Here is a 22,017-nt window from a genome sequence, read left to right as displayed (position 1 = left end):
CTCCCCTCTTCCAGGTCATACCATCATCTGGCCAGGCAGTGGACCCATGGTCCGTCCTACTGGTCTGGTGGGGGCGACTGTAAGTCTGCAGGGGTTGCCATCCTGATTAGGGGAAGCGTATTTACTGTTGACTCTGTCCAGGAGCTCGCCTGCGGCCGCTTGTTGGTCGTAGACGGTTCCTGGGCAGGAGAGCCGATTAGGCTCATCAACGTGTACGCTCCCCCTATGAAGGCTGAGCGCCTGGAACTATTCCAGACCCTGCGGACCCAGCTCGCCACCACTAGGGCAGTGGTGATGGCCGGGGACTTCAACTGCCCCATCGAAGAGGATGGACGAAGTTCCGGCACTTCAATCAAACTGGATGTCAGTTCCAAACTGCTTATCGAGATGGTAACCGAAGCATCCTTGCAGGACGTTGTGGGCTCCATGGGGATTGGCTCTGTGAACTATTCATGGAGCCGACCCGATGGCTCACTTCGTTCTCGGATTGACTTTGTGTTCACCTCCCGGGCAGTCAAGCAGCATGGGCACTCCATGGTCCCCTGCTTCTTCTCTGACCACAGGGCCATTCTCTTCCAGGGTGCCATCGGCCACGGTTTTCCTCCCGGCCCTGGCTCCTGGAAGCTGAATTGTGCCCTGCTGGAAAGAGAGGAGGTACTGGCGGAACTTAGAGACGCCTATATTGTTTGGAGGAATGATAAAGTTTTCTTTGACAAAACCTGTGACTGGTGGGAATATGTTAAAGTTGAATTTCGTTGTTTCTTTCAGGCAAAAAGTCGTCAACAGGCGTGTGAGAGGAAGAGAGACTTCAGAGAGATGCAGCGTCAGCTGCGATCCCTGCAAGACCTCCTTCAATGCGGCTGGGACGTCAGGAAGGAGCTGGAGGAAGCCAAAAAGGGCCTGAAAAGGCACTTTGAGGAGGAATCCAAGCGAATTGTCTTTCGTTCCAAGGTGGAGAACCTGGAGAAGGGTGAGAAATGTAACTCGTTCTTTTTCAGGAAACTCCATGCCGGCCACACGCCCCTGAAGGAACTTCGAGATGAGACCGGAAACATGCATTCTGGGAAGAAGGAGGTGATGGGAGTCGTCACAGACTACTACCGAAGCCTCTACTCCCGGAAAACCACTGACCCCGAAGCCGCCGATAAATTCCTGTCAGGTATCACTAATCATCTTGATCCTGCAGGTACGGAGGCTATGGATGTACCCCTGACGGTGGAGGAACTGCTCTCTGCCGCTAAATCCTTCAGACCCGGCAGGACCCCGGGCAGTGATGGTCTCCCAGCAGAGCTCTATGTAGCGCTGGGGGACTTGATCAGTCCGGACCTGCTGGAGCTCTATGAGGAGATGGTGGTGGAGGGTAGAATGCCACCGTCCTTGAGAGAAGGCATGATCACGATCTTGTATAAGCGGAAGGGGGAGAGATGTGACCTGAAAAACTGGCGTCCCATCTCTCTCCTGAACGTGGACTACAAGATCCTCGCCAAAGTATTGGCCAACAGACTGAAGGTTGTCATCGGACAGATCATCGGATCGGACCAAACCTGCGGCATTCCTGGCCGTAGGGTGGCCGACAGTCTTGCCCTGGTGAGGGACACGGTGCATTACATGCAAAGCCGCCGTACACACGCGGCCCTGGTCAGTCTGGATCAGGAGAAGGCTTTTGACCGGGTCTCTCACGAATTCATGGGTAAGGCTCTGCGTAGGCTGCGGCTTGGCAGGTTGTTCTGTTTGTATGTTAACCTGATGTATTGCGACATTTACAGCTCGGTGCTGGTGAACGGCTGGAAGACTGACCCCTTTCCTGTATCGTCGGGGGTTAGACAAGGCTGTCCTCTTTCACCTCTCCTTTTTGTTTGTGTTATAGAGCTCTTCGCAGAGGCTATCCGGCAGAATGGAGAGATCAGAGGGATCACCGCACCAGGTCCAGGACACTTCGAGGTCAAATGCTCGCTGTACATGGACGACGTGACCGTCTTCTGCGCTGACCAGAGTTCGGTGACTGCACTCGTCCAGACCTGTGAGGAGTTCGGACGCGCTTCAGGGGCAAAAGTCAACTGCGGGAAGTCGGAAGCCATGCTCTTCGGAAAGTGGTACCTGCCTTCTCCTGCCTCCTTCCCGTTTACTATCAAGCCGGACTTCATCAAAATTCTGGGAGTCTGGTTCGGTAAGGAAGGTGCAGCCCTAAAGTCGTGGGAAGAACGCTTGGCCAAAGTCAACCAAAGGATCGGACTGTGGAGCCTCAGACAACTCACTATTGAGGGCAAAGCAATGGTCCTGCGTAACGAAGTCTTGCCTGTGCTACAATACACTGCACAGGCATGGCCCCCTCTTGCCACCGTCTCGAGGGCCATTACCAGGACTGTGTTTCGCTTCATCTGGGGCTCGAAAATGGACAGAGTAAAGCGGACTGTTATGTACAAGGAGCCCCGCAAAGGTGGGAAGGGTATACCCGACATTCCCACTCTGCTGCGGATCGCTTTTGTATGTGACTGTGTTCGTAGGACTCTGAGGACAGCAAACGGCTCTGCGGGCAAGGCCATGTCCCGCTACTTCCTCCTTCCCCTCTGGCGAGGTTTTGGCTGGGACAAGTGGGACAGCTCCTTCCCTTACAACTGGCACGCTCCCTGGTTCTACGGAGATGTCGTCCGGTTCGTGAGGGAGCATCAACTGGAGGGTCTTAAGCCCGACTTGTGGAAACCTAAGACGATCCACAAGCACATCAGAGCAAAGGACTCACTGGAGTTTGTTCCAGGGCTTCATGCCGACACGTTGGAGACTGTTTGGACTAACGTGTCATCTGGCAGGTTGACCAACGGGCACAAGGACATTTCATGGATGGCCATCCAGGGAGGACTGCCTCTTAGGTCATTCATGCATGCCCGCAACCTGTGCAAGACCCGGTACTGCCCCAGGTGCCCCTTCACGGAGGAAACATCTTTGCACATTTTCTGGCAGTGCCCCTTTGCACAGGGTCTGTTGAAAGCCTTGGAACACGAACTCAAGGACTCAGTTCCCAGGAACAGACTGTCGTACCGCTCGGTACTTTATGGACTATTTCCTGGGAATACCACGGATGGAGCAATCCAGGAAGCCTGGCGCCTTATGAACTGCTTTAAGGACGCTATATGGTTTGCCAGGAACCGTCTGATTTTGCGGAGAGAGAGTGTGTCCGTCCAGGACTGCCGCAGGCTGATCCACAGCCTGCTCAGAGACTATTCCACCTGGGACAGCCCGGACGTCGATGAGGAAGAGGACTGATACTCCCCTTCCCCCCACTCTCCCTTCTTGTGTGTTGTCTTTCAATAAAGCTTCGGGCCTGTGATTTCCCCCTTCCCTATCCCCTCCTACCCACTCCCCTATCCCATCACTTGTCTGTAATGCTTTGTTGTTTGGCTTTAGTGAATGCAAGAATGTTAGTGTAGCATGTGGTGTAATGTATAGCATAGGCTAGCCTGTACTGTGTATTATACTGTCATGTTATGTTTGACGACTGTTATTATTTATTATTTGCTGCTTCATGGCTTGCGCTGCGTCGCAGTAATGTTTGTATGATGACGATTGATTGTCAATAAAGCAATTTTCAATCAAAAAATCTGTTCTTATCAGTTTAATATCTGATACGTCCCCTATCTGGGGACCATATATTAAATGGATTTTTCGAACAGGGAGATGGAAATAGAGCTTGCTCTGTCCACTCCACGCATTGACCTGGTATTGCAGTATTTCCAGGACCGGTGCACCCTTCCCTTATGTGTTGACTAAAATCAGATTCCAAAAGTGCTATTTGTGTTTGCTATTGTTTTTGTCTTTCTGATGGGATCTCCCCTTTTAATCCCATTATTTCAACACCTGTTGGACAATGCATTTGTACAGTCATGTGTGATAATGAGCTCATTTATTAAATGCAATTAATTAATACATTGCCACCTCTTGTTGTGTGTGTGTGTGTGTGTGTGTGTGTGTGTGTGTGTGTGTGTGTGTGTGTGTGTCTTCTGTGTTTCTGTGTTTCCGGCATTTCACATTGGAACAGCTCATTCACCTTCCTTGTCTTCTCTCCGCCCTCCCTTTTAGGTAAGTTAAAGAGCTGCACCTGAGCCAGCCACTGATTGATGCAGCACCACAGTCAAATAGTGGAGTGGAGTGGAGTAGGGGAACAGCAAACAGCCATTAAAGCAGCCAGCCGCCTACCCGCCACAATGGACCTACCTGTGTACACTAGATGGATGTGATGGAATGTACTGTCGTCCCTACATTTCAAGAAGAAGTAAGAATTGCAGTTGCAACAAACCCTTGCTTGCCTACAAAGAGAGCAGCAATTTGGATTTGTTACTATGTTACCTGGAAGAATAACAAACTGTGCAAGGATGGAGGTTGTAGGAGCAAAGAGAAGTTGTCTGTAAAGTTGGTGGATGCCTATTTTCCATTTTGCAGTCCCTTGTCTCCCTCTTGTGGCCTCCTGGAGGCAAGTAGCTGTGCAAAAAAAAGACAGCCTGGCGGCCGGCTGTTGCAGTGTTGCCCTCTCAGGCAACACTGAGTGACTGACTGAGCCGCACCGTCTTATATAAAGTTCAGACGGAACTTTGCACGTGTCATAGTGGAGCCCTCAGGATTCCAGAGCCAGCTTTCTGACATCATAATGGGGCCTGCCTCAGAGATAAAAGCCTGGGCCCAGGCAGTGTTGGTCAGTGCTGCTCAGCAGGCAGCACCGGACTGGATTGGATTAAAGCTGATACAAGGTGTGAAGGAACAAGGGGTGGCTGTGGGCATGCACTTGCTGCCGCTGCCAGTGTTTATCTGCATGGCAGGAGGGCATTTGGGCGTTGCCAGGAAGGCGTTTTTATGTAGATTCCTCCTCCTCTTTCAGCACTGCATTGTGGTGCAAGCAAAAGAAGCAAATCCTGTCTGGCTTCCTCTCCGGCCTTTATTCACCTCCCTCCCGCTTAGTAGCTGTAAATGTGTGTGAGCCTGCAGGGCCCCATGGAATTGCCTAGGAGTAGGCTGAATCAATCGCTGCAAGGGGTGAACAGCAGTATTAGGCAGGCTCGGTCAACGGCCGGCCCATTCGGGTTATCGCTTCTCGGCCTTTTGGCTAAGATCAAGTGTAGTATCTGTTCTTATCAGTTTAATATCTGATACGTCCCCTATCTGGGGACCATATATTAAATGGATTTTTCGAACAGGGAGATGGAAATAGAGCTTGCTCTGTCCACTCCACGCATTGACCTGGTATTGCAGTATTTCCAGGACCGGTGCACCCTTCCCTTATGTGTTGACTAAAATCAGATTCCAAAAGTGCTATTTGTGTTTGCTATTGTTTTTGTCTTTCTGATGGGATCTCCCCTTTTAATCCCATTATTTCAACACCTGTTGGACAATGCATTTGTACAGTCATGTGTGATAATGAGCTCATTTATTAAATGCAATTAATTAATACATTGCCACCTCTTGTTGTGTGTGTGTGTGTGTGTGTGTGTGTGTGTGTGTGTGTGTGTGTGTGTGTGTGTGTGTGTGTCTTCTGTGTTTCTGTGTTTCCGGCATTTCACATTGGAACAGCTCATTCACCTTCCTTGTCTTCTCTCCGCCCTCCCTTTTAGGTAAGTTAAAGAGCTGCACCTGAGCCAGCCACTGATTGATGCAGCACCACAGTCAAATAGTGGAGTGGAGTGGAGTAGGGGAACAGCAAACAGCCATTAAAGCAGCCAGCCGCCTACCCGCCACAATGGACCTACCTGTGTACACTAGATGGATGTGATGGAATGTACTGTCGTCCCTACATTTCAAGAAGAAGTAAGAATTGCAGTTGCAACAAACCCTTGCTTGCCTACAAAGAGAGCAGCAATTTGGATTTGTTACTATGTTACCTGGAAGAATAACAAACTGTGCAAGGATGGAGGTTGTAGGAGCAAAGAGAAGTTGTCTGTAAAGTTGGTGGATGCCTATTTTCCATTTTGCAGTCCCTTGTCTCCCTCTTGTGGCCTCCTGGAGGCAAGTAGCTGTGCAAAAAAAAGACAGCCTGGCGGCCGGCTGTTGCAGTGTTGCCCTCTCAGGCAACACTGAGTGACTGACTGAGCCGCACCGTCTTATATAAAGTTCAGACGGAACTTTGCACGTGTCATAGTGGAGCCCTCAGGATTCCAGAGCCAGCTTTCTGACATCATAATGGGGCCTGCCTCAGAGATAAAAGCCTGGGCCCAGGCAGTGTTGGTCAGTGCTGCTCAGCAGGCAGCACCGGACTGGATTGGATTAAAGCTGATACAAGGTGTGAAGGAACAAGGGGTGGCTGTGGGCATGCACTTGCTGCCGCTGCCAGTGTTTATCTGCATGGCAGGAGGGCATTTGGGCGTTGCCAGGAAGGCGTTTTTATGTAGATTCCTCCTCCTCTTTCAGCACTGCATTGTGGTGCAAGCAAAAGAAGCAAATCCTGTCTGGCTTCCTCTCCGGCCTTTATTCACCTCCCTCCCGCTTAGTAGCTGTAAATGTGTGTGAGCCTGCAGGGCCCCATGGAATTGCCTAGGAGTAGGCTGAATCAATCGCTGCAAGGGGTGAACAGCAGTATTAGGCAGGCTCGGTCAACGGCCGGCCCATTCGGGTTATCGCTTCTCGGCCTTTTGGCTAAGACCAAGTGTATTTATACAGGAGGTTTTTGGTCAGAAGGTGCTCAGGTACCCTCTCTCTCGGCCTCGGGGGATCGTCCAGGTTCGCCTGGACTTCACCCCCGTGCTGCTATTTGGGAGAGAGGCTTAGTCCTGAGCAACGAGTTGCGATCCCCCCCCCAGCCCTTTGGTACGTCTCAGGACCCCATAGGGCGCAGCTTTTTGCTGTGCGGTTCGGCCTGGCCACGGAAATGGCAGGCGAGCCAGATGCGGTGCCGGTGTATGCCCGGCTAAAGAACTCTGCACGATTTATCGTGGCAGAGGGTGGAGGCGGTCCACGTGGCGTGAAATTTTTAGTCAACACGATCTTGGAAGAACTACTGGCGGTCCACAAAAACGAGATTTTGGCTATCCAGGACTACCCGAAACGAGGAATATTTGATGTAACCTTTATGGGAGAAGGAATCCTCCGTGATGCCATGGACCGAGCTGAGAGGAGAAAAGGTGAACTCGTGGTAGCGGGAGTCCAGGTAGTAGAACATGCCTTTGAAATTACCAAACTCGTTGTGATTAAAATGTACTCCCCATATGTGAAGGATATGGAAGTGGCAGCATTTCTAGCTGCCTACTTCAAGAACGTCAAACTATTGGGGAGAGTTATGAACGAGTGTGGAGTGTGGACCGTCAAGTGGAAGTTTTTAGTGACTTTGATAAAGGACCCCTCCACCCAAGAAACGAGATTACCACCGGCTCGTTTTAAAATTGGAAATGTGAATGGCGACCTCTATTTTTCAGGGATGCCAAACTTCTGCAGGGCCTGCGGTACCTATGGACATACCAGTTTTAACTGCGATGTCACCTGTAGAAACTGTGGAAGCAAAGAGCACAATATGAGAGAATGCTCACAAGAGAAAAAATGTAATTTTTGCCAAAAAACTGGTCATCTGTATTATTCTTGTCCCCATAGGTACCGAGGCGAAGAAAATGAGCAACCCGAGGCGCCCCCACGTGCTCCACCAGCGGACCAGTCCCACCCCCGGGGAGAGGAGCATGCCGGGGCAGCGAAGGAGCAGCGAGGCACCTGGGCTTCAGTGGTGCGAAATAATGGAGCCAAAGCGGGTGCCTCGCGGCCAGCAACCTCTGAGGAAAGGATGGAGCCCAATGCCAAAGAAAAAAGGCAATCTAAGAGGAAGGCGGAAAAGGAGCAGGCCACCGATGATACTGGGGCATCCCAGAGGGCTGGTTGTCCAGTGGGTGCCGGGCCTGCTCCTGTACCTGGGTCTCAGGAGTCTGACTCCGAGCAGGAGAACTGGGTAGCGGTGGGTCCCCGAAAAAAGGGAAAACAGGAGCGTGCTGGTAGGAGGGAATCAGGGGAGGAGCAGATGGACACAACCGTGAAAAAAAGTGAGGCTCCTCCTAGGACCACTTCCTCGCCTGACCTGGTGAGGAGGGTGGGCACTGTTCCCTCCCAGATACCGGACACCCCGCCGTGTGCGCAACCTCCCCCTCTAAGACGGCGCCATCAGAGCCTGGGGGGAGAGGCGGGGCCCTTGGGGGACCCACCCGAAATGGACCTACGTGGTCACCCAGTTGAGACCCAGGTGACGCTAGGCGAGATTGGGCTCCCCTTGTATGAGATAAGAGTTGCTGGCACGGCCCTCAGTGAAGGTAGTTCCTCTCCCTTTTCGTCCCTCTTTGCAGGCGATTCGGACGAGGGTGGGGATATGAGCGCAAACGAGAGTTCTGGTAATGCTGGTGGAGGAAATGTCTGATTTTAAGTTCCACGAATATTTATTATTTTAAAATCAAGACGCTATTTTAATCTCCACAATGTCAGAAGTAAAGGGAATCTCCCTCAACGTGAGGGGCGCCAAGTCCAAAGTTAGAAGGGTTGCTCTCTTCAGCTTTTTAGCTGGCCTGGCAGCCTCTGTTTTTTTCCTGCAGGAGTGCGGCATTCCCCATATGATGAAGTACCATAAATACCAAGAGGATTGGAAGTATGGTCCATCAGTCTGGTCTGGATCTAACGAGTCCAGATCAGCAGGGGTCGCCATTCTTTTTAAGGGAAACGTTTTAATCGATTTTATCCAAGAGATTCTTCCAGGACGTATTTTATTGGTTAAGGCTTTTATTGACGGTGTGAAATGGCAGTTTTTAAATTTTTATGGCTCACCTGACAAAAATAAAAGAGAAGAAATGTTAGCGATTTTACCTCTTTTTATTAACACGACTGAGCCTTTTATCCTCGCAGGTGATTTTAATTGTATCCTGAGAGGGGAACGCCGGCTTACCAGTGCTACAAGCAGGAACTATGATAAGACCTCTGGACTGCTCAAAGATATGGTGGGTGATTTTAAGTTAAAAGACGTTTATAAAGAATGTAACAGGAGCAGTCCAGAGGAAGCCGGCGTTACCTGGAGCAACGCCACCTGTAGCTCCAGGATAGATTTTATTTTTTGTAACGAGAATCTACTGCCTTTTAAATGTGAAGTTTTAACCAATGTGTTTTCTGATCACAAGCTTTTATCATTTTATGTAAAGCGTGATTTTAATAACATTATTAGTAAAAAGTCCTGGAAGTTAAATGTTTCCCTTTTAGATGATCCACAGGTTTTTACCGATTTTATTGAATTTTACAAAGAGAGTAGGCGGGTGAGAGACACACGGGCTCCCATCACTGAATGGTGGGAGAAAATGAAAAGAAAAATAAAAGAATTTTTTATTAAAAAAAGTGTGGCAAAAGCCAGAGAGAAGCAGGCTTTTTTTAAAATCCTTAACACCCGCCTACAGACCCTGTACAAGATGAGAGAGCATGAGATAGATGTAAAAGATGACATCACCAACTTAAAAAAAGAGATAGCTCAGTGCCTGGAGCAGAAAGGCAAAGAAATTATTTTTCGTTCTAGGATACAACACGTGGAAGAGAACGAGACCTGCTCCAGGTACTTTTTTAAGAAAATGAACAATAAAAAAGCTATTCTTAAAAATATTGATGGGGTGTCGGATGTACAGGGTCTTTTAAGTAAAGTTCATGAGTTTTATACTGACCTTTTTAATGTGAAAACTGTGGATCGTGATTTTATGCGTGACTCGCTGAAGGAGATTACCACTGTTTTAGACCCTGTCTCCCAGAATTTTTTATTGCAGGAACTGTCGGAGCAGGAGATTTTAGAGACAGTGAAGAGTTTTAAAGCAGGTAAAGTTCCTGGCCCGGACGGTATACCCAGCGAGTTTTATGTCAAATTTTATGATATTTTAAAAGATGATCTCTTAAACCTTTTTACCGAAGTCTTTCATTCCAAGATGCTGCCTAAGTCCTGGCGGAAGGGTGAGGTCTCCTTGCTATACAAGAAAGGTGACATCGCAGTTTTAGAGAATTGGAGACCAATAACCCTTCTGAATAGTGACTACAAAATAATGGCAAAACTATGCGCAAACCGTTTAAAAGCCATAGTACCCCACATCATACACTCTAACCAGGTGTGTGGGGTGCCAGGCCGCAGCATCTGGGATAATATTAATTTAATAAAAGATGCGATTGAAGACACAAAATCTAGAAACGGAAAATTAGCCATTTTATCCATAGATTTTCAAAAAGCTTTCGACCGAGTATCGCACTTTTATCTTTTTAAGGTTTTAGAGCGGATGGGTATACCTGAAGGTTTTTTATTATCTATTAAAGCCTTTTATAGAGATTGCACAAGCAAAATTTTAGTAAATGGTTTTAAGACACAGGACGTTCTTTTAAACTCTGGGGTGAAGCAGGGGTGTCCCTTGTCCCCACTGCTTTTCATATGTGCACTAGAGCCTCTGCTATGCGCAATACGCCGGGACAAACAGATACGTGGAGTCCCCCTGCCAGGGGGAGGCGGCATAGAGGCTAAAGCAGTGGGGTACATGGATGATGTGGCGATACTTTGTAGGGACACCCTCTCGCTTCAGAAAGCCCTAAAACAAATTGAGTTTTATTGCTGTGCTTCCGGTTTTAGAATAAACTTCAGCAAAAGTAATATTTTAAGCATAGGAAGCATGGTTTTTAGAGACGTACCCGTTCCTGTGTCAGATACTATTAAAGTTTTAGGTATCTCCTTCAGTGAGCACGACAATGGTTTTATAAGTTGGGACATGGTGGCGCAGAAGGTAAACAATAAAATTTGTATGTGGAATATGAGGAAACTCACTATGGAGGGAAAAATTTTAATCATAAAAATGGTCATTTTACCCCTTCTTTTATACACAAGCATGGTGTTCCCTCCCCCAACAGTTTTATTACGAAAAATAACAAAAGCATGTTTTACCTTCTTTTGGAGTTCCAGGATGGAGAAATTGAAACGAGAAACGGTAATAAAGTCCAAACCAAAGGGTGGCAAAGATTTTCCTGATTTTAATAGGTTTCTTTTAATTAAGTTCTTTAGTTTCTGTTTTAATTCCCTTTTTAAAGAGCACTATTGGTCTTACTTTTTACGTTTTAATACTGGGTTTTTTATGCGGAGGTTTGGTTGGTTCAACATAATTTTATCCTCACCATACGCTTTTAAATTACCAGCGAATTACGTAATTTTAGAAAAAATAGTGGCTCTCTTCAATTTAAAAGGGAAGACCGTGAACGAACTTAAAAACAGCAAGAAAATAATTAAAGACCTGAGAGAGAGCGAGACGGTCAGCAATGTAGAGAATTTTAATACGCAACGATGTGCTTTTATTTTCAAAATGGTTAATGTGTTTTATCTTTTTAATGCACAGATGGACCTGGCCTGGAGCTGCGTTCATCAATGTCTTCCATGCCGGGCATTCCAGTACAGAAGAGGATTCGCGAGGTCTGCCGTCTGCCCGAGGGAAGGCTGCCAGGCCGAGGAAACTATAAGACATATTTTTTGGACATGTGACTTTGCAAAACAATTTTGGAAAAAAATATTCCCTCTTTTGGTGAAGATGGCAGACCTAAAGGACTTAAACTATGAAGATATTTTATATGGACTTTTTGGATGCCCAACCGCGAGTCAGAAGATAATTGCATGGAAGACGATGAATTGCGCCAAAGAAGCTCTATGGAAGGCCAGGAACATCCTCCTTTTTAAGCACGACGTTTTATCGGTTGATGATGTTTTAGGTCTTTGTTTTAGTGAGATGTATATTTATTTTTTACTAGACAAAAAAAGGAATGCCACCCTTCTAAATAAATGGTTTGTGACTGACTGGAACTCCAAATAAATAAAGATTTGCCCCATGTCCCTCCACAAAAATTTTATGAAAATTTGATTTTACTATTGTTACAATGTAAAAATTCTTTGTATTTATCTATGTAACTGAAATGTGTTTTATTGTAAAATTGAAATTTTTATAAATAAATCATTGACACCCCCGCGAGGGGGTAGCCAACTGAAAAAAAAAATCTGTTCTTATCAGTTTAATATCTGATACGTCCCCTATCTGGGGACCATATATTAAATGGATTTTTCGAACAGGGAGATGGAAATAGAGCTTGCTCTGTCCACTCCACGCATTGACCTGGTATTGCAGTATTTCCAGGACCGGTGCACCCTTCCCTTATGTGTTGACTAAAATCAGATTCCAAAAGTGCTATTTGTGTTTGCTATTGTTTTTGTCTTTCTGATGGGATCTCCCCTTTTAATCCCATTATTTCAACACCTGTTGGACAATGCATTTGTACAGTCATGTGTGATAATGAGCTCATTTATTAAATGCAATTAATTAATACATTGCCACCTCTTGTTGTGTGTGTGTGTGTGTGTGTGTGTGTGTGTGTGTGTGTGTGTGTGTGTGTGTGTGTGTCTTCTGTGTTTCTGTGTTTCCGGCATTTCACATTGGAACAGCTCATTCACCTTCCTTGTCTTCTCTCCGCCCTCCCTTTTAGGTAAGTTAAAGAGCTGCACCTGAGCCAGCCACTGATTGATGCAGCACCACAGTCAAATAGTGGAGTGGAGTGGAGTAGGGGAACAGCAAACAGCCATTAAAGCAGCCAGCCGCCTACCCGCCACAATGGACCTACCTGTGTACACTAGATGGATGTGATGGAATGTACTGTCGTCCCTACATTTCAAGAAGAAGTAAGAATTGCAGTTGCAACAAACCCTTGCTTGCCTACAAAGAGAGCAGCAATTTGGATTTGTTACTATGTTACCTGGAAGAATAACAAACTGTGCAAGGATGGAGGTTGTAGGAGCAAAGAGAAGTTGTCTGTAAAGTTGGTGGATGCCTATTTTCCATTTTGCAGTCCCTTGTCTCCCTCTTGTGGCCTCCTGGAGGCAAGTAGCTGTGCAAAAAAAAGACAGCCTGGCGGCCGGCTGTTGCAGTGTTGCCCTCTCAGGCAACACTGAGTGACTGACTGAGCCGCACCGTCTTATATAAAGTTCAGACGGAACTTTGCACGTGTCATAGTGGAGCCCTCAGGATTCCAGAGCCAGCTTTCTGACATCATAATGGGGCCTGCCTCAGAGATAAAAGCCTGGGCCCAGGCAGTGTTGGTCAGTGCTGCTCAGCAGGCAGCACCGGACTGGATTGGATTAAAGCTGATACAAGGTGTGAAGGAACAAGGGGTGGCTGTGGGCATGCACTTGCTGCCGCTGCCAGTGTTTATCTGCATGGCAGGAGGGCATTTGGGCGTTGCCAGGAAGGCGTTTTTATGTAGATTCCTCCTCCTCTTTCAGCACTGCATTGTGGTGCAAGCAAAAGAAGCAAATCCTGTCTGGCTTCCTCTCCGGCCTTTATTCACCTCCCTCCCGCTTAGTAGCTGTAAATGTGTGTGAGCCTGCAGGGCCCCATGGAATTGCCTAGGAGTAGGCTGAATCAATCGCTGCAAGGGGTGAACAGCAGTATTAGGCAGGCTCGGTCAACGGCCGGCCCATTCGGGTTATCGCTTCTCGGCCTTTTGGCTCAGATCAGGTTCATTGCCTGGTCTGGGCCGGGGGGTTCGGCCTTTCGTGGAGTCCTTTCCGACGTTTTTGGGAGCGATCACCGTGCCGTTGGGCATTTCATATCAAGATGGCAGCTGTGCGTAACACTATCCGTTTCGTGGTGAATGAGCAGAGGAGAGACGAAGTTGATACTGGACATATCATTGAGAACATCCTTCTGGACCTGGCTGGAGTTAAGTTGGTAGAGGTATTCTGTATCCAAGCTTTTAGCAATATTGCTACATATGATGTATCCTTTTTTGAGGCTGCCTATTGTTTAAACGTTTTTCAGTTGCTCAAGGAGAAACACATGCATGAGGCTTTAACATCCATTGAAGTGCAACCTCTTTTTTCTGCAGTGGAAAAATGTATAACAATTCATATGTATAACCCATTTTTGGATAGAAGGCTGGTCAGGGCTTTTTTAGCTCACTACTGTACCCATGTTAGAGGAGGTGTGGAGCAGAAGAACCTATGGGGAGTCTTTAATGGTGATATCAAGTACTGGGTCAGGCTGAAACCTGACTCCAGCTGTATTGGAGGAGTGATGAATCCTCCTGCAAATTTTTCCATTGGTGGGAACAAGGGATATCTGTACTACCAGGATATGCCTTGCTTTTGTAGATCCTGTTTTTCCTACGGGCATACCAAAGATGAATGTAAAGGCAAGGTTTGCAGAAATTGCAAGGAAATAGGACATGAGGCTAGTGCGTGTATTTCCCCATCCAGGTGTGACATTTGTGGTTTGCCTGGTCATACATGCAGAAAATGTCCAAAGGTGTTTCCCTTTTTAGGGCAAGAGAGAAGAACATGGGGCAGACAGGTGAGAACAACAAGTTCCCTTGCTGCCATTTCTGATATAACTCCAGAGCCAGCTGGCAGTGTTTCTGTGGCTGCTTCTCAGGACCCTGGGAAAGCTGTACTAGGAGAGGTTCTAACCTCACATATTAGCAGCATGGAGTTGGGTGTGGTCCCTCCTGCAGAGCCGATTGTTGAGGAAACACCTGTTGTTATGCCTATGGAAGGTGAAGACACAGCGCCACCTATTGGGTGTGCTTCCCATGATAATGGTGCAAGTATGCAAATTTTGTCTTTTTCTAGCCCAGAGTCAAAAATGGACGACTCAGCTAAAGTGGAGTGGTCAATATCAGAGGAGGATGAGAAGGAGGCTAGGATGCCTAGTGCCACTAGTGCGGAAATCTTCCATAAAGTGGTCTCAAAAAGGGGCAAGTCTGGAAAGGCGGTGAAGAGACTGAAGATAGGTTTGTTGGAAGATTCTGCTCATGCAAATCCTTTTTCTTTGCTGGATAGTGACTCCAGTTCTAGCCCTAAGTCATCTGAGGTGGCCTCAGAAGTACCCAGCTCTCCTGGGGAAGGTTTCCTCAGTGAAGTCAATGTGGCAAATCTGGAAAGAGCTATGTATTTCCCTGGGACGTGATATGTTCTGGTTATTTCATGGCTTTACATTGCACTAACCATACTATGCCCGCATGTCTTTGAGATTAAAGATTGTCTCTCAAAATGTACGGGTGTTCTCCTCTGCTCACAAGCGTGCTGCAGTCCTGGACTTTTTGGCCTCTAAGGGCAGTGACATCGTTTGTGTACAAGAATGTGGTTTGTCAAAAAATCCTAGTAAAGAAGAATGGAAGTTTGGGGAAGCAATTTGGTCCTTTTCTTCCACAAATAGGAATGATGGAATTGGTATCCTTTTTAAAAATAATGAGTTTGTCATCAAACAGACTCAAATCATTCAGGAAGGAAGATGTGTCTGTGTGTTACTAGCCTATAAGGGATGGCAGTTTAGGCTTATCAATATCTATGGCCATGCTGTGAAATCTGATAGGTTGGCACTTTTTGATACTTTAAAATTTTTTCTACACGGTAAAGTTCCTGTAATTATTGTTGGGGACATTAACTGTATCCTGGAGAAGCAGGCCCGAGCTGGATCCACAGAGTCTAATGTGGACGCTACCGGAGTTTTGTGGAATAAAATTTTGCAGGACTTTGCTTTGCAGGACGCTGTCACCAGGAAACCAGGTCCATTTACTTACCATGCCGATGACGGAAGAACGGATTCTCGTCTGGACTTTTTCTTTTTTTCTACCTCTGCAATGAAATGTGTAGATTATGCGCAGGAGAGAGTGTGGTTTTCAGATCACGAGTGTTTGTTGGGGGTTTTTGTTATAAATAATTTATTTTATGGTAGAGGGGTATGGAAGATGAATGTTAGTTTTCTGAGTGATGAAAGGGTAAAAACTAGGTTTGGGAAAAAATATGGGTTTTGGGTTAGGAAGAAAAGTTCTTTCTCTAATGTGTGTGAATGGTGGGTATGGGTGAAAAAAAAGATTGGTGGGTTTTTTAGACAGATAGGGTATAGAAGAGCGAGAAGGAAAAGATTAGAATATTCACGCTTTAATATGCGGATGACGTTCCTTCAACAATGTAAAAATTTGGGTATGGATGTAAGACACGATTTGGAAAAAACAAAAAAAGATATTAAGGAGTGGTTCCGAGAGAAAGGGAAAGAAATTATATTTAGGTCTAAGGTGGAGGTTAGAGATAATCATGAGAAGTGCACTAGATTTTTCTTTAAAAAAATGTGTGGTGGGAAAAGTGGAATGAATGTGTTATTGGATAAGGATGATAAAGAGGTGTTTGGTAAGGATGTGATTGATGTGGTGTCTGATTTTTATAAAAAACTGTATGATGTGAAGAAGTGTGATCTGGGTGATGATGAGGAGTTTTTGGATATTGTGGGTAATTTTGTTCCTGAAAGTGAATGTGCGTTTTTGCTTGGTGAGATTATGGATGGTGAAGTAAAGGATGTGGTGGGAAGTATGGCTAAAAATAAGTCTCCAGGGATCGATGGAATACCAGCTGATTTCTATGGGAAATATTGGGATATAATTGGGAAGGATGTTATAGAAGTTATGAGAGTGTTGTTTTCTGGGACTAATATGTGTGATGTGATGAAGAAGGGTATGGTAGTTTTGTTGCATAAAAAAGGAGATAAGAGACGGTTAGAAAACTGGCGACCAATTACTTTGCTTAATACGGATTATAAAATTTTTGCCAAGCTGATTGCGAATCGTATGAGAGATGTGATTGGGTGTGTGATTGATGAGGATCAGGTATGTGCGGTACCGAAAAGGAAATTGCATGAAAACGTGGCGTTGGTGCGGGACATGCTTGAGGATTGTAAGGGTCGGAATAAGAAGGTGATTGTGTGTGCGTTAGATTTTGAGAAAGCGTTTGATCGTGTGGCGCATGTGTTTTTGTTCAAAGTGTTAGAGAGAATGGGTTTTCCGGTTCAGTTTGTGAGTTTGTTGAAGAATTTATATGCGAATGCAAAGAGTTGTGTGCAGGTGAATGGGTTTTTTTCAGAATCATTTTGTATTATGTCTGGTGTGCGACAGGGTTGTCCGTTGTCTCCTATCCTATTTATTTGCGCGATTGAACCATTGTTGCAAATGATTAGAAATGATAAGGTTGTGAAAGGTTTGGTGGTGCCCGGGTGTGATGGAAAACGTGTGAAAGCTTTGGGATATATGGATGATATTTGCGTATTGTGTGATTCAGTGTATGATATGTCCAGAGTGAAGTTGATCGTAAATATGTTTTGTATTGCGTCTGCTTTTAAAATAAATTGGGGTAAGAGCAAATTTAAAATTTTTTTCAGTAATGAGCGGGTGAGTGATTCTGATATGGAACAGGTGAATGGTGTGAAAATTTTGGGTATTGTGTTTGATGAGGAGCTGAAAGGGAGAGAAAGTTGGGATGAGTTAGGTGGTAGGATTGTGAGAAAGTTGGAAATGTGGAGAATGAGGGATCTTTCTTTTTCGGGGAAGGTTTTAATTGTCAAAAGTATTATTCTTCCTATGATTTTATATGTTGCTCTGGTTTTTCCTCCTGCTGTAGCTATGTTAAAAAAAGTGAATAGAGTTTTGTTCCTTTTTTTATGGGGGAGCGGGATTGAGAAGGCAAAGAGAGAAATTCTAATGAAAAGTAGACGTAATGGAGGCTTGGATTTCCCAAATTTGGAGATTTTCATTGGAATTAATTGTGTACGTTTTTTTGTAGAGCTTTTTTTTAAAGAATCCAAGGCTTCCAGAATGTCTAAGTATCTAGCTGGAACGGTGATTCAGCGTCTAAGGTGGGAAAAACGTAATTTATGTAAACCAATTGCTTTTCAGTGCACAGGGTGGTATTTGTATGTTGAAAAATTTATTAAAAAGTTCCAGCTAGAGGATGTAAGAATGGAGAGATTTTTGAGTGAAAAGAATGTTGTGAGAAGTATGTGTATGAATAATGTGATGTGTTCTGTAAATGGTTTGAATTCGATGGAGTCTAAGTCTGTGTGGAAGAAGATTGTTACGTATGATGTGTCAAATAAGCAGAAAGATTTGTTATGGATGTCGGTACATGGTGTGTTGCCTGTAAGGAGTGTTCAGAAAAGAAGAGGTTTGGTTGCATCTGAAAGGTGTCCGAGAGAAGGTTGTGGGGATGATGAGGATGTGAGTCATGTGTTTTGGTCGTGTAAGCATGCAAAGGATGTTTGGAAAAAGTTGAGTGGGTTGTGCGAAGAATTGACTGGTTTGAAGAGTTTGACGTATGAAATTGTCTTGTTTGGTTTGTGTAGTTTGGGTAGTGAAAAGGATAGAGTGTTGTGGATTTTTTTGACTTGTGTGAAAGAGGTATTGTGGAATACGAGGAATTTGAATGTGTATAAAAGAGAAGTATTTGAGATGGAGGATGTGGTTAGTATGGTATTGGCTAAATTGTATTTTTATTATAAATGGGATCTAGGAAAAGGTATGGATGCGGAAGGGATATGGCGAATGTTAAAATGGAGGTATTTAGTTTGAGGAATTTGTTTGAATTAATTTGTATTTGATGGAAAAATAAAATAACGAACCAGAGTGATGAGATTTTTTGAAAAATAGAGAGGTGGTTTGAACAACTACAGTTCTCGGTTTTATTCAAAAAAACCTGAATGGTTTAATAAAAAAAAAAAAAAAAAAAAAAAAAAAAAAATCTGTTCTTATCAGTTTAATATCTGATACGTCCCCTATCTGGGGACCATATATTAAATGGATTTTTCGAACAGGGAGATGGAAATAGAGCTTGCTCTGTCCACTCCACGCATTGACCTGGTATTGCAGTATTTCCAGGACCGGTGCACCCTTCCCTTATGTGTTGACTAAAATCAGATTCCAAAAGTGCTATTTGTGTTTGCTATTGTTTTTGTCTTTCTGATGGGATCTCCCCTTTTAATCCCATTATTTCAACACCTGTTGGACAATGCATTTGTACAGTCATGTGTGATAATGAGCTCATTTATTAAATGCAATTAATTAATACATTGCCACCTCTTGTTGTGTGTGTGTGTGTGTGTGTGTGTGTGTGTGTGTGTGTGTGTGTGTGTGTGTGTGTCTTCTGTGTTTCTGTGTTTCCGGCATTTCACATTGGAACAGCTCATTCACCTTCCTTGTCTTCTCTCCGCCCTCCCTTTTAGGTAAGTTAAAGAGCTGCACCTGAGCCAGCCACTGATTGATGCAGCACCACAGTCAAATAGTGGAGTGGAGTGGAGTAGGGGAACAGCAAACAGCCATTAAAGCAGCCAGCCGCCTACCCGCCACAATGGACCTACCTGTGTACACTAGATGGATGTGATGGAATGTACTGTCGTCCCTACATTTCAAGAAGAAGTAAGAATTGCAGTTGCAACAAACCCTTGCTTGCCTACAAAGAGAGCAGCAATTTGGATTTGTTACTATGTTACCTGGAAGAATAACAAACTGTGCAAGGATGGAGGTTGTAGGAGCAAAGAGAAGTTGTCTGTAAAGTTGGTGGATGCCTATTTTCCATTTTGCAGTCCCTTGTCTCCCTCTTGTGGCCTCCTGGAGGCAAGTAGCTGTGCAAAAAAAAGACAGCCTGGCGGCCGGCTGTTGCAGTGTTGCCCTCTCAGGCAACACTGAGTGACTGACTGAGCCGCACCGTCTTATATAAAGTTCAGACGGAACTTTGCACGTGTCATAGTGGAGCCCTCAGGATTCCAGAGCCAGCTTTCTGACATCATAATGGGGCCTGCCTCAGAGATAAAAGCCTGGGCCCAGGCAGTGTTGGTCAGTGCTGCTCAGCAGGCAGCACCGGACTGGATTGGATTAAAGCTGATACAAGGTGTGAAGGAACAAGGGGTGGCTGTGGGCATGCACTTGCTGCCGCTGCCAGTGTTTATCTGCATGGCAGGAGGGCATTTGGGCGTTGCCAGGAAGGCGTTTTTATGTAGATTCCTCCTCCTCTTTCAGCACTGCATTGTGGTGCAAGCAAAAGAAGCAAATCCTGTCTGGCTTCCTCTCCGGCCTTTATTCACCTCCCTCCCGCTTAGTAGCTGTAAATGTGTGTGAGCCTGCAGGGCCCCATGGAATTGCCTAGGAGTAGGCTGAATCAATCGCTGCAAGGGGTGAACAGCAGTATTAGGCAGGCTCGGTCAACGGCCGGCCCATTCGGGTTATCGCTTCTCGGCCTTCTGGCTGAGATCAAGTGTAGTGCTGGTTACTTGTAGTCAGTGCTGCCTGGTCTTAGTTGGGAGGTGCTCAGGTACCCTCTCTCTCGGCCTCGGGGGATCGTCCAGGTTCGCCTGGACTTCACCCCCGTGCTGCTATTTGGGAGAGAGGCTTAGTCCTGAGCAACGAGTTGCGATCCACATATCCCCCGTGTAGGCTTCGGCCGAAAAGGGGAAAGCTGCGTAGACGTTACGTCACCAACGGGTGGCGTAACTTTCCCTGAAAACCCCTCACCATGGACGAAAGTCCTGGTGAGATACCGGCGTATGCCCGGATAAAGAATACAATCCGTGTTATTGTATCAGAAGAGAAGGCGACGACCTGCGGCCTGAAGTTCTTGGTGGAGACCGTGCTTGTTGGCATTTTCAACATTCAGAAGCGGGAGATATTGGCGGTACAAGACTATCCTAGGAGAAGAACATACGACATAACTTTTGTACAGAATGGAGTGTTCCAAGATCTGCTGGCGGCATACATGGTAAAAAACGATCCGAGACTGGACGGTATTGAATTTTACGAACATGTGTTGGACATCACTAAGATGATTGTGATAAAAATGTACTGCCCGTTTGCTGATTTAAAAGATGTGATGTCCTTTTTATCCCCCTATTTCAAAAGTGTAAAATGTATTGGCAAAATAATGAACGAAGTTGGAGTTTGGACGTCAAAGTGGAGATTTTTAGTAACTTGTTATAGAGATGCCAATACAGCAGGGGGGATAATGTTGCCGCCAGCACGCTTTAAATTAGGTGATATGGCAGGAGATCTTTTTTACACAGGAATGCCTCCATTCTGTAGAAAATGTCAAAAGTACGGTCACACCAAAGAGTTCTGCGAAAGCACCTGTAGGAACTGTGGCAGCTCTGAGCACGAGGCCAAAACTTGCCCTCTGGGGAAAAGGTGTCGTTTTTGCAGCCGAGTTGGTCATCTATATGCTACTTGTCCCCACAGATCGGAACAACCCGAGGTCCGGCCGAGGCGTCCAGAGCAGCCAGCAGGCCAGATCGCCCCCGCACAAGGAGAGGAACCAAGAGGTGAAGAGGCTGATGACATGGACACCTCCAGCAGACCCCCCCAAACAGGTGACCCAAAGGAGCAAAGGCGGTTTAAGAGAAGAGCCAGTGATCAGCGGACGAAAAAGCCCCCTCAGGAAACGGAGGAGATGGGTAGTTCGGATGAAGCTGATCCGCCTGGGCCGCAGGAGGTGCTGGGTCAGCCTGTACCTGAGGCAGAGGACCCGGGCGGAGCGGCAGCAAGGTCTAAGAGGCGTAGGGCGTACTCGGAGGTGGCAGCGGGGGTGCCGATGGGAGTACCTGCTAGAGCGAAAGCAGGGAAACCAGTTGACGCACCCCCGGAAGCACCAGCTGAAGGTCTCCCCCCTTCTCGCCAGTTGGGGGAGACAAGCATAGCCACCTCTGAGGTGACAGAAGTCCCTGAAACGGCCGCGAGTGCGTTTCCTGCCCCTATCGTAGGGGAGGAGGCTGCCATACGAGATGCTCCAGAAACCTTGCCCGTGGAGTCCATATGGGACCCATTTTCGATCAGTGCCTCAGGTATGGCGGGGGGTCAGCTGTCTGACATGAGTTCCTCTCCAATCTCCTCAAGTTATACAGTCGGTTTGAAGTCGGAGGGCGATGAGAGTTCGAGTGAGGTCTCTGGTAACGCCGAGGACTGCTGAGGCCACCTCGGGTAAGATTACATAAGACTGTCTCTTTTCCCTTTTCCTCATGGCAGAGTTAGGTGGCATTTCCTTAAATGTTAGGAGCGTGCATTCCAAGACGAGAAGAGCTGCCCTGTTTGATTATCTTTCTATTTTTTCCGCCACCGTTTTTTTCCTACAGGAATGCTGTATCCCACATCGCACGAACTACAACAAATATAAGGAAGACTGGAGACTCGGACCTTCAGTGTGGTCCGGGTCTAACGATTCCAGAGCCGCAG

The 22,017-nt window shown here is 46.3% G+C and overlaps 3 non-coding genes and 1 pseudogene across 3 annotated transcripts; all 4 read left to right on the top strand.

The window, feature by feature from the left end:
* Positions 1–3,560: 3,560 nt before the first annotated feature.
* On the top strand, positions 3,561–3,748 carry LOC142653885 (U2 spliceosomal RNA). Its single transcript, XR_012848736.1, has one exon. It is a non-coding gene; the product is annotated as a U2 spliceosomal RNA (small nuclear RNA).
* A 1,324-nt stretch (positions 3,749–5,072) lies between these two features.
* On the top strand, positions 5,073–5,263 carry LOC142653581 (U2 spliceosomal RNA). The gene has a single exon (XR_012848509.1). It is a non-coding gene; the product is annotated as a U2 spliceosomal RNA (small nuclear RNA).
* Positions 5,264–11,944: 6,681 nt separating this feature from the next.
* On the top strand, positions 11,945–12,141 carry LOC142654281 (U2 spliceosomal RNA). The gene has a single exon (XR_012848977.1). It is a non-coding gene; the product is annotated as a U2 spliceosomal RNA (small nuclear RNA).
* Positions 12,142–18,478: 6,337 nt separating this feature from the next.
* Positions 18,479–18,697, top strand: LOC142654257 (U2 spliceosomal RNA; annotated as a pseudogene).
* The last annotated feature ends 3,320 nt before the right edge of the window (positions 18,698–22,017 follow it).

This window comes from Rhinoderma darwinii, chromosome 5, assembly GCF_050947455.1.
Source record: "Rhinoderma darwinii isolate aRhiDar2 chromosome 5, aRhiDar2.hap1, whole genome shotgun sequence".
In the NCBI taxonomy this organism is placed as follows: domain Eukaryota; kingdom Metazoa; phylum Chordata; class Amphibia; order Anura; family Rhinodermatidae; genus Rhinoderma; species Rhinoderma darwinii.
Note: the sequence above shows the minus strand (reverse complement) of the source record. Positions and strands in the feature narration are given on the sequence as shown.